The 15,481-nt window shown below is 45.1% G+C and overlaps 1 long non-coding RNA gene across 1 annotated transcript; it reads left to right on the top strand.

Moving 5' to 3' along the window:
- Positions 1–3,273: 3,273 nt before the first annotated feature.
- On the top strand, positions 3,274–14,860 carry LOC110874290. The gene is made up of 4 exons (XR_002555815.2): positions 3,274–3,284; positions 4,269–4,272; positions 10,064–10,070; positions 14,767–14,860. It is a non-coding gene; the product is annotated as an uncharacterized LOC110874290 (long non-coding RNA).
- Positions 14,861–15,481: the final 621 nt, after the last annotated feature.

The raw sequence follows: 15,481 nt of genomic DNA, 5'->3' as shown, positions 1-15,481 counted from the left end.
AGTGATAGAGTTGCGTTTAGTGCCGTTGATTGCATTCCGTATAAACAGTAATTAACTAAAAAGGTTTCCCAATACAAGGGAAGATAAAGTAAGTTTGTTCCCAATAACTAGGGAAGGAATGTAGACAGTATCCCCTTTACAAGGGGATAGGGTTGTTTTAGTCTCGTGTCCCAAACCACCGGGACGCATGCTTTTAAGTTGTGAACTCACCTTGGGTTGCTCGGTAAGATACGTTACTTGGTTAAGCTCGTTGGTTACCACGTCCTAGCATGGTTACCAAATATGGGTCAAGTCGGGTACAAATAAACACGTATAGCATGCTCGTATACAAACAGTTAACAGGCAGAACTACAAACAGTAACATATATACATACAGTAGCAGATCAGAATGAAGTCCAGTCAATAGGAGGCCCAACAGTTGAAGCCCAAAACAATAAGACTTACAGTCAAGGCCCAAAAACATAAAACAGCCCAGTCGAAACTAAGGTGGTTGCGACTCGCAACCGAGGTTGCGACTCGTAACTGCGGTCTCGGTCCGTCACGTTTTGGTTACGACTTGTAACCGGAGATTGCGACTTAGCAGGCGTGGTTGCGACTCGCAACTAGGTTTAATGCGTGCTGATTGCGACTCGCAACTGGGAGGTTTCGACTGATCATGTGTGGTTTCGAGTAGCAACCAAAGGTTGCGACTCGCAACCGTGATAACGTGCATGGCAATCCCTTCTAGAACTTGTAGTGTACTGTCCAATGAAATTGCATTTTCATGTAAATGTTGTACTATGCCACTAAACATGTTTCTTGGTCGGTTTTGTGCACATTTTAGATCAAAATCAGCAGATTCAAAACTTTTAGCAACATTCAAGCTGTTCATCATATATCCATCAACCATATTCAAATTTCATTCATAAACAACCCAAAAATCCTGTTTAAAACTCCTACCTATTTTTCGGACAAAATCATGAACAAGATTAAACCCAAACATGCATTCTAACAGCCACAATCATGAACATTAAAATCTTTTAACATCATCGGATAGCAAAACCCATCAACTTAAACAATATAACACTTCCTATCATGGTCCGAAACATCTAACCAAAACCATAACAAACCACAAACCGGATATCATAACAACAAACATCATAAGCGTTCACAACAAACATCATCAAGTAGTCACCTTCCTTAGCATATTTATGAACATACAAGCCTAATATTCATACTAAAACCTCTAATCACATCAACAAGCATAAAACCATAGCAATCATCAACAATCATGATCATAAAAACACTAACCGGTTACTCGGGGTTGAGAGAAAAGGGGTGTTCGGGTGGTCTCTTGGTTCGGCCGATCTTCCTTGTTGATAGCTCACTTGATCCGAGAGATATGAAGGAATGGGGAGATGATTTTGGTTGCTAGAAATTTAGGGTTTTAGGGTTTAGTGAAGAAGATGAGAGGAGAGTGTGAGAAGAGAGTGTGTAAAATGATTAAGGGAGGTGGGGTTGGGTTTATATAGTGTACCGAGTTGGGTTAGTGGGGATTTCCGGGTTGGGTTCTCGGTTACAAGGCCCAACCGGCCCATTGCTACTGTTCACTCGAGACCATTCCGGGTCTCGAGTCGGGTCGAGGTTTCGGTTCACATATATAACACTTATATATATATATACATACACATAAGTAAATCGGCATATAACACATAATAACAAATAGTTTTTCATACATTTTTACTGTTAGTCGATTACGTACACGTTTGTTACATCGAAAGGTTATCCGGAAAGATCCGAGGTGTCACATTATCCCCAAGTTTTAGGAACTTTCGTCCCGAAAGTTAAGGCAGCCACTGTCAAGCTAATGTAAGTGAAAGCGTTTCAACGGGGTGTCACATCATCCCCCCCGTTAGTTGGAATTTCGTCCCGAAATTCGTTCGTAGCTTCAGTGCTGGGATTTTCGTTAGGGAACAGCTGGGGATATTTGTGCTTCATCTGGTCTTCCCGCTCCCAGGTATACTCTGGGCCACGTCGCGAGTTCCAACGAACTCGTACAAGAGGTATCTGGCTACGTTTGAGGATTTTGATCTCTCGATCAGTGATCTCAATCGGTTCCTCAGTAAAGTGTAGCTGTTCGTCAATCGTTAGTTCCTTAAAAGGAATCACAAGTGTCTCATCCGACAAACACTTCTTCAGGTTGGATACGTGAAAAACGTTGTGTACCGCACTCAGTTCTTCAGGCAGACTCAATCTATAAGCAACCTTACCGATCTTCTCAGTAATTTCGAATGGTCCGATATATCGCGGATTAAGCTTGCCCCGTTTACCAAAGCGAACCACACCCTTCCAGGGTGAGACTTTGAGTAGAACCCGGTCACCGACCTGGAATTCCAATGGCTTCCTACGCTTATCAGCGTAACTCTTCTGACGGTCACGAGCTGCCGCCATGCGTTGTCTGATCTGGGCAATCTTTTCCGTTGTATCTACCACCATCTCTGGGCCCGTGATTTGACTATCACCGATTTCTGCCCAGCAGAGAGGTGACCGGCATTTACGACCGTACAATGCCTCAAAAGGTGCTGCCTGAATACTAGTGTGGTAGCTGTTGTTGTATGAGAACTCTACTAACGGTAGATGCTTCTCCCAGTTCTTGCCAAAATCGATCACACACGCTCTAAGCATGTCTTCTAGAGTCTGGATGGTACGTTCGGACTGTCCATCCGTTTGCGGGTGATAAGCAGTGCTCATATCCAAACGTGAGCCAAAGCATTTGTGCATAGCTTGCCACAGTTCCGAAGTAAATCGAGCGTCTCGGTCGGAAATAATTGAGGTTGGCACTCCGTGCCTCGAAACTACTTCCTTTAAGTAAATCTCCGCCAGGGTAGAAAACTTGTCTGTTTCCTTAATAGCCAGAAAGTGCGCGGACTTGGTCAATCGATCTACTATTACCCAAATAGCATCATTTCCGCGTTGAGATCTAGGTAGTCCTGTAACAAAGTCCATGGAAATTTGCTCCCATTTCCATTTCGGGATTTCTGGTTGTTGGAGTAGACCGGCTGGCTTCTGGTATTCTGTCTTGACTCTCGCGCAAGTCAAACATTTGCTGACGTATGTTGCTATGTGGGCCTTCATACCAGGCCACCAATACGTAGTCTTCAAGTCATGGTACATCTTGTCCGAACCGGGATGTACTGAGTAGCGGGACTTGTGGGCTTCGTCCATCACGAGTTCACGTAAACCTCCAAAGAGAGGAACCCAAATGCGTCCTGTTACATAGTAAGCACCATCTTCTTTCTGTTCTAGTTGCTGTCTCGATCCTCGCAGGGATTCAGCCCTGATGTTTTCCGGCTTTAATGCTTCAACTTGAGCATTTCGAATCTGGGTAGGGAGGTTAGACTGAATGGTAAGTTGCAGTGCTCGCACGCGCTTTGGTATAGTGTCCTTTCGGCTGAGGGCGTCTGCCACGACATTGGCTTTGCCCGGATGGTATTTGATGGCGCATTCGTAGTCATTCAAGAGTTCGACCCATCGACGTTGTCTCATGTTCAATTCCTTTTGCCTAAAGATATGCTCGAGACTCCTGTGATCGGTGTAAATAGTGCACTTGTTACCGTACAGGTAATGTCTCCATATCTTAAGAGCAAAAACCACTGCTCCTAGTTCCAAGTCGTGCGTCGTGTAGTTCTTTTCATGCGTCTTGAGTTGTCGAGAGGCATAGGCAATAACTTTCTCGCGTTGCATTAGCACGCAACCGAGCCCATGAATAGACGCATCACAGTAAACCACAAAGTCGTCAGTACCTTCAGGTAGCGAGAGAATAGGAGCGCTACAGAGGTTATCCTTAAGCCTCTGAAAAGCAGATTCCTGTGCTGCATTCCACTTGTAGGCGACGCCTTTCTGAGTAAGAGTCGTGAGAGGTTGTGCAATCTTTGAGAATCCCTGAATGAATCTGCGGTAGTAGCCTGCCAAGCCCAAGAATTGGCGAACTTCAGTGGGAGTCTTAGGCGTAGGCCAGTTCTTTATCGATTCGATCTTAGCGGGGTCGACGTGAATTCCGTTTTTATTAACTACATGGCCGAGGAAATGGACTTCTCGAAGCCAGAAGTCACATTTAGAGAATTTGGCGTACAGTTGCTCGTTGCGAAGGAGTTCGAGGATAAGGCGTAGGTGCTGTTCATGCTCTTCTTGACTCTTTGAATAAATCAGAATGTCGTCGATGAACACAATCACAAATTTGTCGAGGTAAGGCTTACATACGCGGTTCATAAGATCCATGAACACTGCAGGTGCGTTGGTCATTCCAAAAGGCATGACGAGAAATTCATAGTGACCATAACGGGTCCTGAATGCAGTCTTAGAGATGTCTTCGTCACGTACTCTCAACTGATGGTAGCCTGATCGCAGGTCAATCTTAGAATAGTAACTCGATCCTTGCAATTGATCAAACAAATCGTCGATGCGCGGGAGAGGGTAACGATTCTTGATGGTAACCTTGTTCAACTCACGATAATCGATGCACATTCGAAATGTGCCATCCTTCTTCTTGACAAAGAGCACTGGGGCTCCCCAGGGTGATGAACTAGGACGGATAAATCCTTTATCCAATAGTTCTTGTAGTTGCGTAGAGAGTTCCTTCAGTTCTGCAGGGGCTAAACGGTACGGTGCACGAGCTATGGGTGCGGCTCCGGGAGCTAGCTCGATTTGAAATTCGACCTGACGGTGGGGAGGGAGTCCAGGTAGTTCCTCAGGAAATACCTCGGGATAATCGCGTACTACAGGAAAATCTTCAATCCTCTTTTCCTTATCGTGGGTATTGGTGACGAGTGCTAAGATAGCGGTGTGCCCTTTCTGTAAACACTTCTGGGCTTTTAAAAGCGAGATAATGCCTGTGACTTCTCCACCTTTGTTGCCTTTGACGATGAGGGGTTGACCAGAACGACGAGGTATACGAACTGCTTTCTCTTGACAGAGGATCTCAGCGCGATGTTTGGATAACCAATCCATACCAATGACGACGTCGAAGCTTCCAAGTTTGACAGGGAAAAGATCGATACTAAACGTGTGGCCAGACAATTCTAAGGTGCAGTCGTGGATCATGTGCGTGGCCTCGATGTTCTTACCATTAGCTATCTCGACGATATGCTTAGAACTTAATAATGCAGGCGAGTGCTTAAGTTTCTTACTAATGCGAAGGGATACATAACTGGCATCGGCACCGGAATCAAATAACACAGAAACATAACGATCATCAAGTAGGAACTTACCCGCCACGACGTTGGGGTCGTTCCTTGCCTCTCCAGCACCAATCACGAAAGCTCTGCCCCTTGCATTCCCCGCATTGTTGTTCTGCTCATTGTTCCCAGCTCCCTGATTGTTGTTGCGATTCTGATTCAGTTCAGGGCAATCTTTTCGCATGTGCCCTGTTGCCCCGCATTTAAAACATGCCCTGTTGTTTCCCTGCTGCTGTTGCTGTTGAGGTTGTTGCTGATTCTGTCTTGCCGGAAACTGACTTCTACAATCCCTTGCTTCGTGCCCCATCTTGTGGCATCGCTGACACTGACCCTTGTTGCATGCCCCATTGTGGTGCCTGTTACACTTGTTGCACTTAGGGTAGTTTCCCCGGTAGCCACCCTGTTGCTGAGTGCCTTTGTTGTTGTCAGTTTTCCTTTGCTGAGCTGGGGCTTGAGTAGGGTTAGCATCCTTGCCCTGATTTCCATCCCACTTTCGTTTGCCATCACTAGAACTTCCTTCCGCAGCACTGATCCTTTTGGGCAACCTGCCCTCTTCCACAGCCTGATCCGTGAGTTTGTGAGCAAGTCGAACGATCGGCTGAATGGTAGTGTGGTTAGCTGAAGTTACATGGCTTCGAATTTCTGGAGCCAGACCCTTGATGTACAGTTCGATCCTTCGATACATAGGTCGAGACATGTTTGGACAAAGAGCAGCATAGTCGTTGGACAGCTTGGTGTAGGTCTCAATCTCTGACCCAACCATCTTGAGTTCATAGTACTCATTCTCCAGCTTGTGGATGTCATCCCTGTGACAGTACTCTTCCTTGATCATATCCTTGAAATCTTCCCACGCAGTAGCGTTTGCAGTCTCCAAACCAAGCATTTGAATTTGCGCTTTCCACCATGAAAGTGCGCTTCCCTCAAGAGTACCAGTAGCAAACTTCACCCAATTAGCAGGGGGACATTCGCAGACAGCGAAAACAGCTTCGACCTTCTCGATCCAGTGCAGGAGTCCTATGGCACCCTCAGTGCCACTGAACGGAAGAGGCTTGCAATCCATGAAGGTCTTGAAGGTACAAACACGTGGTTGCACAGGTGCAGGCTGACCTGTTGTGAGGAGTGAAGCGAAATAGGTTTAGAGGCGAAAAGACGATGTGGCGGTAGGATCTAAACATCCTAAAACAACGAGTTTACCTATCGGGTGAGCTGCGAAAGCTGCAGCCACAGTGTTGAGCAGGCTAGTGAACTGAGCCTGAGTCATGTTGACGTTTCCTCGTCCGCGTCCACTCATTGTCTTCATAACCAGAAAACATAGTATGAGTGCGTGATAGCGAGAATAAGATAGAAGAGAGAAGATGTATCTATCTAATCAGGCAAACTAGTACGTATAGCAATACGGAAGGCATAAAACAATTAAGCAAGTAACTATGGGTCCGAGCTATGAGGTCAGATAAGTCGAGCCTTGTACTTGGAGTGTAGTGTCGTCACGAGTCACGGGTTATAGTCTGGTTTTTTTTCAAAAGATTTTTCCCCTTTTTAAAACCAAGTTCACTATAACCAATGGCTCTGATACCAATCTGTCACACCCCCAAAATCCACCCGCGGATGACACCCGCCTTGAGGGCGTGACTGACCAGGATCCAGCCACCAATTATACTAAGCATTGGTTAATATTAAAGTAATACTTACTAACCATAAGATTAGCAAATATCAAGTTCAGAGTTTAAGGTTTCAAGTTTAAAACTGTAACAAGTAGCGGAAGCATAATTAAATAGTTTTAAACAGTGTTCATAAGGTAAGCATAATAAATGCCCAACACACGGGCAGACGACCACTACACATCCCAAGCAGCTGCTCCAGTCACTGGCCACCTGCAAAGCATGCAGTAAAGGGTCAACAATAATGCTGAGTGAGTTCACTAGTTGTCCAGTTTTAATTACCAAAAAAAACTCGTTTCACCAGTTAATTTATCCGTTTATACATGCCATGGGGAGCTACCCCAAAAGTTAGCGACTAAACTGTTTTTCCAATACCGAACACTAGGTAACCGTTTGCGTTTCCGCAGGATGCCCCGATGTCAATGTTCTATCATCATTGACGGATGCCTGAGTACATTAGTTCACGACCGATCCCATACCATGGCACGGTGTGAGGCTGGTAAGACCTAAATAGCGCTATCAACTAATAACCCGTTCGCCTGGCACCGGCGACTAATCGGTATTATGTAGTAGGGACTTGAGTGATAGAGTTGCGTTTAGTGCCGTTGATTGCATTCCGTATAAACAGTAATTAACTAAAAAGGTTTCCCAATACAAGGGAAGATAAAGTAAGTTTGTTCCCAATAACTAGGGAAGGAATGTAGACAGTATCCCCTTTACAAGGGGATAGGGTTGTTTTAGTCTCGTGTCCCAAACCACCGGGACGCATGCTTTTAAGTTGTGAACTCACCTTGGGTTGCTCGGTAAGATACGTTACTTGGTTAAGCTCGTTGGTTACCACGTCCTAGCATGGTTACCAAATATGGGTCAAGTCGGGTACAAATAAACACGTATAGCATGCTCGTATACAAACAGTTAACAGGCAGAACTACAAACAGTAACATATATACATACAGTAGCAGATCAGAATGAAGTCCAGTCAATAGGAGGCCCAACAGTTGAAGCCCAAAACAATAAGACTTACAGTCAAGGCCCAAAAACATAAAACAGCCCAGTCGAAACTAAGGTGGTTGCGACTCGCAACCGAGGTTGCGACTCGTAACTGCGGTCTCGGTCCGTCACGTTTTGGTTACGACTTGTAACCGGAGATTGCGACTTAGCAGGCGTGGTTGCGACTCGCAACTAGGTTTAATGCGTGCTGATTGCGACTCGCAACTGGGAGGTTTCGACTGATCATGTGTGGTTTCGAGTAGCAACCAAAGGTTGCGACTCGCAACCGTGATAACGTGCATGGCAATCCCTTCTAGAACTTGTAGTGTACTGTCCAATGAAATTGCATTTTCATGTAAATGTTGTACTATGCCACTAAACATGTTTCTTGGTCGGTTTTGTGCACATTTTAGATCAAAATCAGCAGATTCAAAACTTTTAGCAACATTCAAGCTGTTCATCATATATCCATCAACCATATTCAAATTTCATTCATAAACAACCCAAAAATCCTGTTTAAAACTCCTACCTATTTTTCGGACAAAATCATGAACAAGATTAAACCCAAACATGCATTCTAACAGCCACAATCATGAACATTAAAATCTTTTAACATCATCGGATAGCAAAACCCATCAACTTAAACAATATAACACTTCCTATCATGGTCCGAAACATCTAACCAAAACCATAACAAACCACAAACCGGATATCATAACAACAAACATCATAAGCGTTCACAACAAACATCATCAAGTAGTCACCTTCCTTAGCATATTTATGAACATACAAGCCTAATATTCATACTAAAACCTCTAATCACATCAACAAGCATAAAACCATAGCAATCATCAACAATCATGATCATAAAAACACTAACCGGTTACTCGGGGTTGAGAGAAAAGGGGTGTTCGGGTGGTCTCTTGGTTCGGCCGATCTTCCTTGTTGATAGCTCACTTGATCCGAGAGATATGAAGGAATGGGGAGATGATTTTGGTTGCTAGAAATTTAGGGTTTTAGGGTTTAGTGAAGAAGATGAGAGGAGAGTGTGAGAAGAGAGTGTGTAAAATGATTAAGGGAGGTGGGGTTGGGTTTATATAGTGTACCGAGTTGGGTTAGTGGGGATTTCCGGGTTGGGTTCTCGGTTACAAGGCCCAACCGGCCCATTGCTACTGTTCACTCGAGACCATTCCGGGTCTCGAGTCGGGTCGAGGTTTCGGTTCACATATATAACACTTATATATATATATACATACACATAAGTAAATCGGCATATAACACATAATAACAAATAGTTTTTCATACATTTTTACTGTTAGTCGATTACGTACACGTTTGTTACATCGAAAGGTTATCCGGAAAGATCCGAGGTGTCACAGACTTAATCGCCGGGCCAATGGCGAGCGGGCCATGAGTTAATAGCGCTATTAGGGTTGACAAGCCTCACACTGTGCCAGTAGGACGGGCGTGTACTAATGGATCTGGGCACTTAGTCAGTGATGATAGACGTTGACGTAAGGCACAACTTACTTTCGTCAGTTGTCGATATGGTAACGGTCTAGTGGTTCACATGGGGAAGCCCCCACTGATTATGGATATGGTTTGGGAAACAAAGATACTGGTTAACACGTGGTTTATGAAACAACTTTGGTTTTCAAAACAAACTTGTAAAACTAATCAACCAACTGTGAACTCGCTCAACTTTGTTGTTGACTCGTTGTTACATGCCTTGCAGGTTGTTAGGTGCTTATGGAGCTTGCACAGGGAGGAGTGATCGTTGTGGGACATGGACTGTTGAGTTCCATGTTAAACAATTTAACTTTATGAACTTATTGCTTATGTTTGGGTTTTACATTTTATGCTTCCGCTGTTAACTTAAAGTTGGTTACTTTCCGTTGGACACCAATTATATTCTGTTTGGTTTTACTTACTTAATTACGTTGTTCAATATGATTGGTGGCTTGATCCCGGTCATGTCACGCCTCCATGAGGTGATACTCCGCTCGTGGATTTTGGGGGTGTGACAGATTGGTATCAGAGCCATTGGTTATAGTGAACTCGGTTTTAAAAAGAGAAAAGCTTTTTGACAAAACTAGACTATAACCTGTACAGTGCTCAACGATCCACAATGACGCTTCACTCCGCGTGCAAGACTCAACATTCTAGGTGATATGGTTTATGTTTATATTACCTACTTGTTAGTTGCATAGTACATTGTTCATGGTATGCTTTGGTTAACGTAGCAACAAATGTTAGACACTCATTGTGTGCTTACACTCTTTTGTCACTCGACACTCACGCATTGTCACGACACTTTTCTCACCCATGCTCTCTTTATTGTGAAGATCATGAGTGGATGTATCAACCTAACTCAAGCCCAGCTGACGGCCTTAATCAATGAGCAAGTTGCTGCAGCGCTCGCAGCCGCTCAGGCAGGAGGTCAACATGCTCAGCCCCCTGTGTGTAATTTCAAAACTTTTATGGACTGCCGACCTGCTACTTTCAACGGCACTGTAGGAGCTGTAGGCCTCCTCCACTTGTTCGAGAAGCTCGAATCTGTTTTCGAGATGTGTGAATGCCCTGAGGCTCGTAGGGTGAAGTATGCTATTGGTACTCTCGAAGGTGTAGCGCTCACGTGGTGGAACGCTCAGGTTCAGATGCCGGGGTTGGTTGCTGCTAATGCTACCCCATGGAATGACTTCAAAGATTTGATCAAGGAAGAATACTGCAACCTTGATGACATCCACAAGCTGGAAGTAGAGTTCTACAACTTAAAGATGACAGGGTCGGAAATTGAAGCGTACACGAAAAGATCGAACGAGCTGGCTATCTTGTGTCCTACTATGGTGGATCCTCCTATCAAACGTATCGAGCTGTACCTCAAAGGATTAGTGCCAGAGATCCAGAGCCATGTGACTACAGCAAACCTCGCCACTATCCAGCAAGTTATCCGTTTGGCTCATCGTCTCACAGATCAAGCAGTCGAGCAGAACAGGATGCCCAAGCGTATTAGTGCTACTACTACTACTACTTCTGATGCCCCCAGCGACAGCAAGCGCAAATGGGATGGAGTCTCAAGCAAGGGTTCAACATCAGCTCAGTCTCAGCAGCGAAGGACTGAAGACTACAAGAGCCCTGGTCAGCTATCTTCGGGTAGTCAGGGGCAGGGTGGATACAGAGGAAATCACCCCAAGTGCAACCGATGCAGCATGCATCACAGCGGGCCGTGCAATAAGGGTCGTTGTCAGAGGTGTAACAAGCTCTGTCATGAAGCTAAGGATTGTAGGAGCGCACGACCGGCAAATCAGAACCGCCAACAACAACCACCAGCTCCACAGAATCAGCAGCAACAACAACAGGGTAACAGGGGATGCTATCAGTGTGGTGCTGAAGGTCACTTCAAGAGAAACTGCCCCCAGTTGAACCAGAATCAGAACAACAACAATAATCAGGGGAACGGGAACAACAACGGGGGAAACAATGATGGCAATGGTGCCAGGGGACGTGTGTTCGTGATTGGGCAGGGTGATGCAAGGAACGACCCCAACGTTGTGATGGGTAAGTTTCTTCTGGATGATTTCTTTGTTACTGTTTTATTTGATTCGGGTGCCGATACCAGCTATGTGTCCTTAAAAGTTAGTCAAATGCTTAAGCGCACTCCAACACTTTTGAACACCAAACACATGGTAGAACTAGCAAACGGTAAAAGTCTTGAAGCCACACACATAGTTAAGGGTTGTAATCTCGTCTTAGCTGGTCAGACTTTCTCTATCGATCTTATCCCCATCATCCTTGGTAGTTTCGACATTGTCATTGGGATGGATTGGTTATCCCAACATCGAGCGGAGATCCTTTGCAAGGAGAAAATTGTCCGCATTCCTCGTTCTGGTGAAGAACCTCTCATAATTCGTGGTGACAAGAGTGGTGCTGTCGTAGGCATCATCTCCTTTCTCAAGGCCCAGAAGTGTTTGCGAAAGGGCCACGCAACTATTTTAGTACTCATTACGGATGCATCAACAAAAGAGAAGAGAATAGAAGACATTCCTATTGTACACGATTTTCCTGAGGTATTCCCCGAGGAATTACCTGGTATTCCACCTCATCGTCAGGTCGAATTTAAGATCAAGCTAGCTCCTGGAGCAGCACCAATAGTTTGTGCACCGTATCACTTAGCTCCATCAGAATTGGAAGAACTATCTACGCAACTACAAGAACTCTTGGATAAGGGTTTCATACGTCCTAGCTCTTCACCCTGGGGAGCTCCAGTTTTGTTTGTGAAGAAGAAAGACGGTACCTTCAGAATGTGTAACGACTACCGTGAACTCAACAAGGTGACCGTGAAGAATCGCTATCCCCTTCCGCGTATTGATGACCTGTTCGACCAGCTGCAAGGGTCGAGCTTCTACTCAAAGATTGATCTGAGATCGGAATATCACCAGCTGAGAGTCCGAGATGAGGACATCTCTAAAACAGCATTTAGAACTCGTTATGGGCACTACGAGTTTTTGGTCATGCCTTTCGGGCTGACAAACGCACCTGCGATCTTCATGGATCTAATGAACCAAGTGTGCAAACCTTATCTGGATAAGTTTGTTATTGTTTTCATCGATGACATCCTGATCTATTCTAAGAGTCAGGAGGAACACGAGCAACATCTACGACTTATTCTGGAACTTCTTCAAGCAGAACAACTGTATGCTAAGTTTTCGAAGTGCGAATTTTGGCTTCGTGAGGTCCATTTTCTAGGCCACGTGGTAAACAAGGATGGGATTCATGTTGATCCATCCAAGGTAGACTCGATCAAGAACTGGCCTGCACCCCGTACACCAACAGAAATCCACCAATTCTTGGGTTTGGCGGGCTAATACAGAAGGTTTATCAAGGATTTCTCCAAGATCGCGCAACCTCTCACCTCACTAACTCAGAAGGGTGTCACCTATCGTTGGGGTGATGCACAGCAATCTGCATTTCAGCACTTAAAGGATAGACTTTGTAGCGCACCTATCCTCTCATTGCCCGAAGGCACAGACGATTTTGTGGTTTATTGCGACGCGTCCATCCAAGGACTTGGTTGCGTGTTGATGCAACGTGACAAGGTCATTGCTTACGCGTCACGCCAACTTAAAGTTCATGAAAGGAACTACACTACGCACGACTTGGAGTTGGGAGCAGTGGTTTTTGCTCTTAAGATATGGAGACATTACATATACGGTACCAAGTGCACCATCTACACCGATCACAAGAGTCTCCGGCATATCTTAGAACAGAAGGAGTTGAACATGCGACAGCGTCGATGGGTCGAACTCCTGAATGATTATGAATGCGCAATTAAATACCATCCAGGCAAGGCCAATGTTGTGGCTGATACCCTCAGCAGAAAGGAGATTAAACCTAAGCGCGTGCGTGCGTTACAGCTGACGATTCACTCTAGTCTTCCTACTCAGATACGAGAAGCACAGATTGAAGCATTGAAATCAGAGAACATCCATTGAAATGAGAGAACATCCAGGCTGAGTCCCTGTGAGGATCGAAGAAACGGTTAGAGCAAACGAAAGACGGCGCCTACTACGTGACAGGGCGCCTCTGGGTTCCACTTTATGGCAATCTACGCAAACTTGTGATGGATGAAGCACACAAGACTCATTACTCAGTACATCCTGGTTCGGATAAGATGTACCACGATCTCAAAACTACGTATTGGTGGCCTAGTATGAAAGCCAATATAGCAACCTACGTTAGTAAATGCTTGACTTGTGCGAGAGTCAAAATCGAGTACCAGAAACCATCAGGCCTACTTCAGCAACCAGAGATACCGAAATGGAAATGGGAGCAAATTTCCATGGATTTCGTTATTGGCCTGCCTAGATCTCAACGCGGAAATGATACCATTTGGGTGGTTGTTGATCGACTAACCAAGTCTGCACACTTTTTGGCTATTAAAGAAACAGACAAGTTTTCTACTTTAGCCGACGTTTACTTAAAAGAAGTGGTTTCGAGGCACGGGGTGCCAACCTCCATTATCTCTGATCGTGATGTGCGTTTTACTTCTGAACTGTGGCAAGCAATGCGCAAGTCCTTTGGCTCACGTTTAGACATGAGCACCGCTTATCATCCACAAACGGATGCGCAGTCTGAACGCACCATCCAAACCCTTGAAGACATGCTTAGGGCATGTGTGATTGATTTTGGTAACGGCTGGGAAGGACATCTACCTTTAGTGGAATTTTCGTATAACAACAGCTACCACACCAGTATTCAGGCCGCTCCGTTTGAGGCATTGTACAGACGTAAATGCCGATCACCTCTTTGCTAGGCAGAAGTTGGTGACAGCCAAATCACAGGCCCAGAACTTATGGTAGACACAACTGAGAAGATTGCTCAGATACAACAACGAATGGTGGCAGCTCGTGACCGTCAGATAAGCTACGATGATAAGCGCAGGAAACCACTCGAGTTCCAGGTTGGGGATCGAGTGCTACTCAAAGTCTCACCTTGGAAAGGTGTAGTTCGTTTTGGAAAACGAGGCAAACTCAATCCACGTTATGTCGGACCGTTCGAAATCATTGAGAAAATTGGCAAAGTCGTTTACAAGTAGAATTTACCTGAAGAACTCAGCGGAGTTCACAACGTTTTTTACGTGTCGAATCTGAAGAAGTGTCTGTCAGATGAGACCCTCATAGTTCCTCTCAAGGAGCTCACCATCGATGATCAGCTGCGATTTGTCGAGGAACTAGTAGAGATAACAGACCGAGATGTTAAGGTTCTCAAGCGCACCAGAATACCCCTTGTTCGAGTTCGTTGGAACTCCCGTCGTGGCCCAGAGTTCACCTGGGAACGAGAAGACCAAATGAAACACAAGTATCCCCAGTTGTTCGAGAATAGTGAAACAACTACTGAGGCTGAAGCCCATAAGGATACACTTATATACCCGAATTTCGCCGGATTGTAGGAATGATAACTGATCATTTGATCAGAAAACTAAGGGAGCCTGGGCATAAAGAAACTGGAAAAAGGTTTCTAAGAAAAGTTGCTGAGTATAGGTCTCGTGTGCTTGCTATAGAAAGTACATATACGAGTCACGAGTAAGAGGAAGTGGTAACGGTCGATGGATGTTCATATTTGAGTATTTGCTGACGGAATGCCTCACATCAAGGTGACAGGATTCAAACCTATGGCCCTCTGTACCCAAAACAGATGCACTGACCAGACTGCGCTACACCTCGTCTCACCACCCCGGAGCATATAGATCCACCCGATCGATGAACACTCAAACCGAACTCACCCATCCTTTTGTCGCACGATGCTAACGAAACTGAAAGCCCGGGCGGCACTCTTTCTTGTGTGCTCAGACTGCGGAATTTCGGGACGAAATTCCAAACCAATGGGGGAAGGATGTGACACCCCAGGAAAACCAGGAAACTATGCAACTTAACTAGCTTCCTCAGTGAGTACGTGCTAAATTTCGGGATGAAATTTCTTTCAACTTGGGGATAATGTGACAACTCGTGTTTCAAACCTTTCATTATATTTTGATGTAACCAGTGTGAACGTTATGTGATTATGTGACACGTTGATGTTAATGGAATGTATGGTTATTATGATATGTGGTTATGTGTACTG

The sequence above is a fragment of the Helianthus annuus genome, chromosome 9 (assembly GCF_002127325.2).
Source record: "Helianthus annuus cultivar XRQ/B chromosome 9, HanXRQr2.0-SUNRISE, whole genome shotgun sequence".
In the NCBI taxonomy this organism is placed as follows: domain Eukaryota; kingdom Viridiplantae; phylum Streptophyta; class Magnoliopsida; order Asterales; family Asteraceae; genus Helianthus; species Helianthus annuus.
Note: the sequence above shows the minus strand (reverse complement) of the source record. Positions and strands in the feature narration are given on the sequence as shown.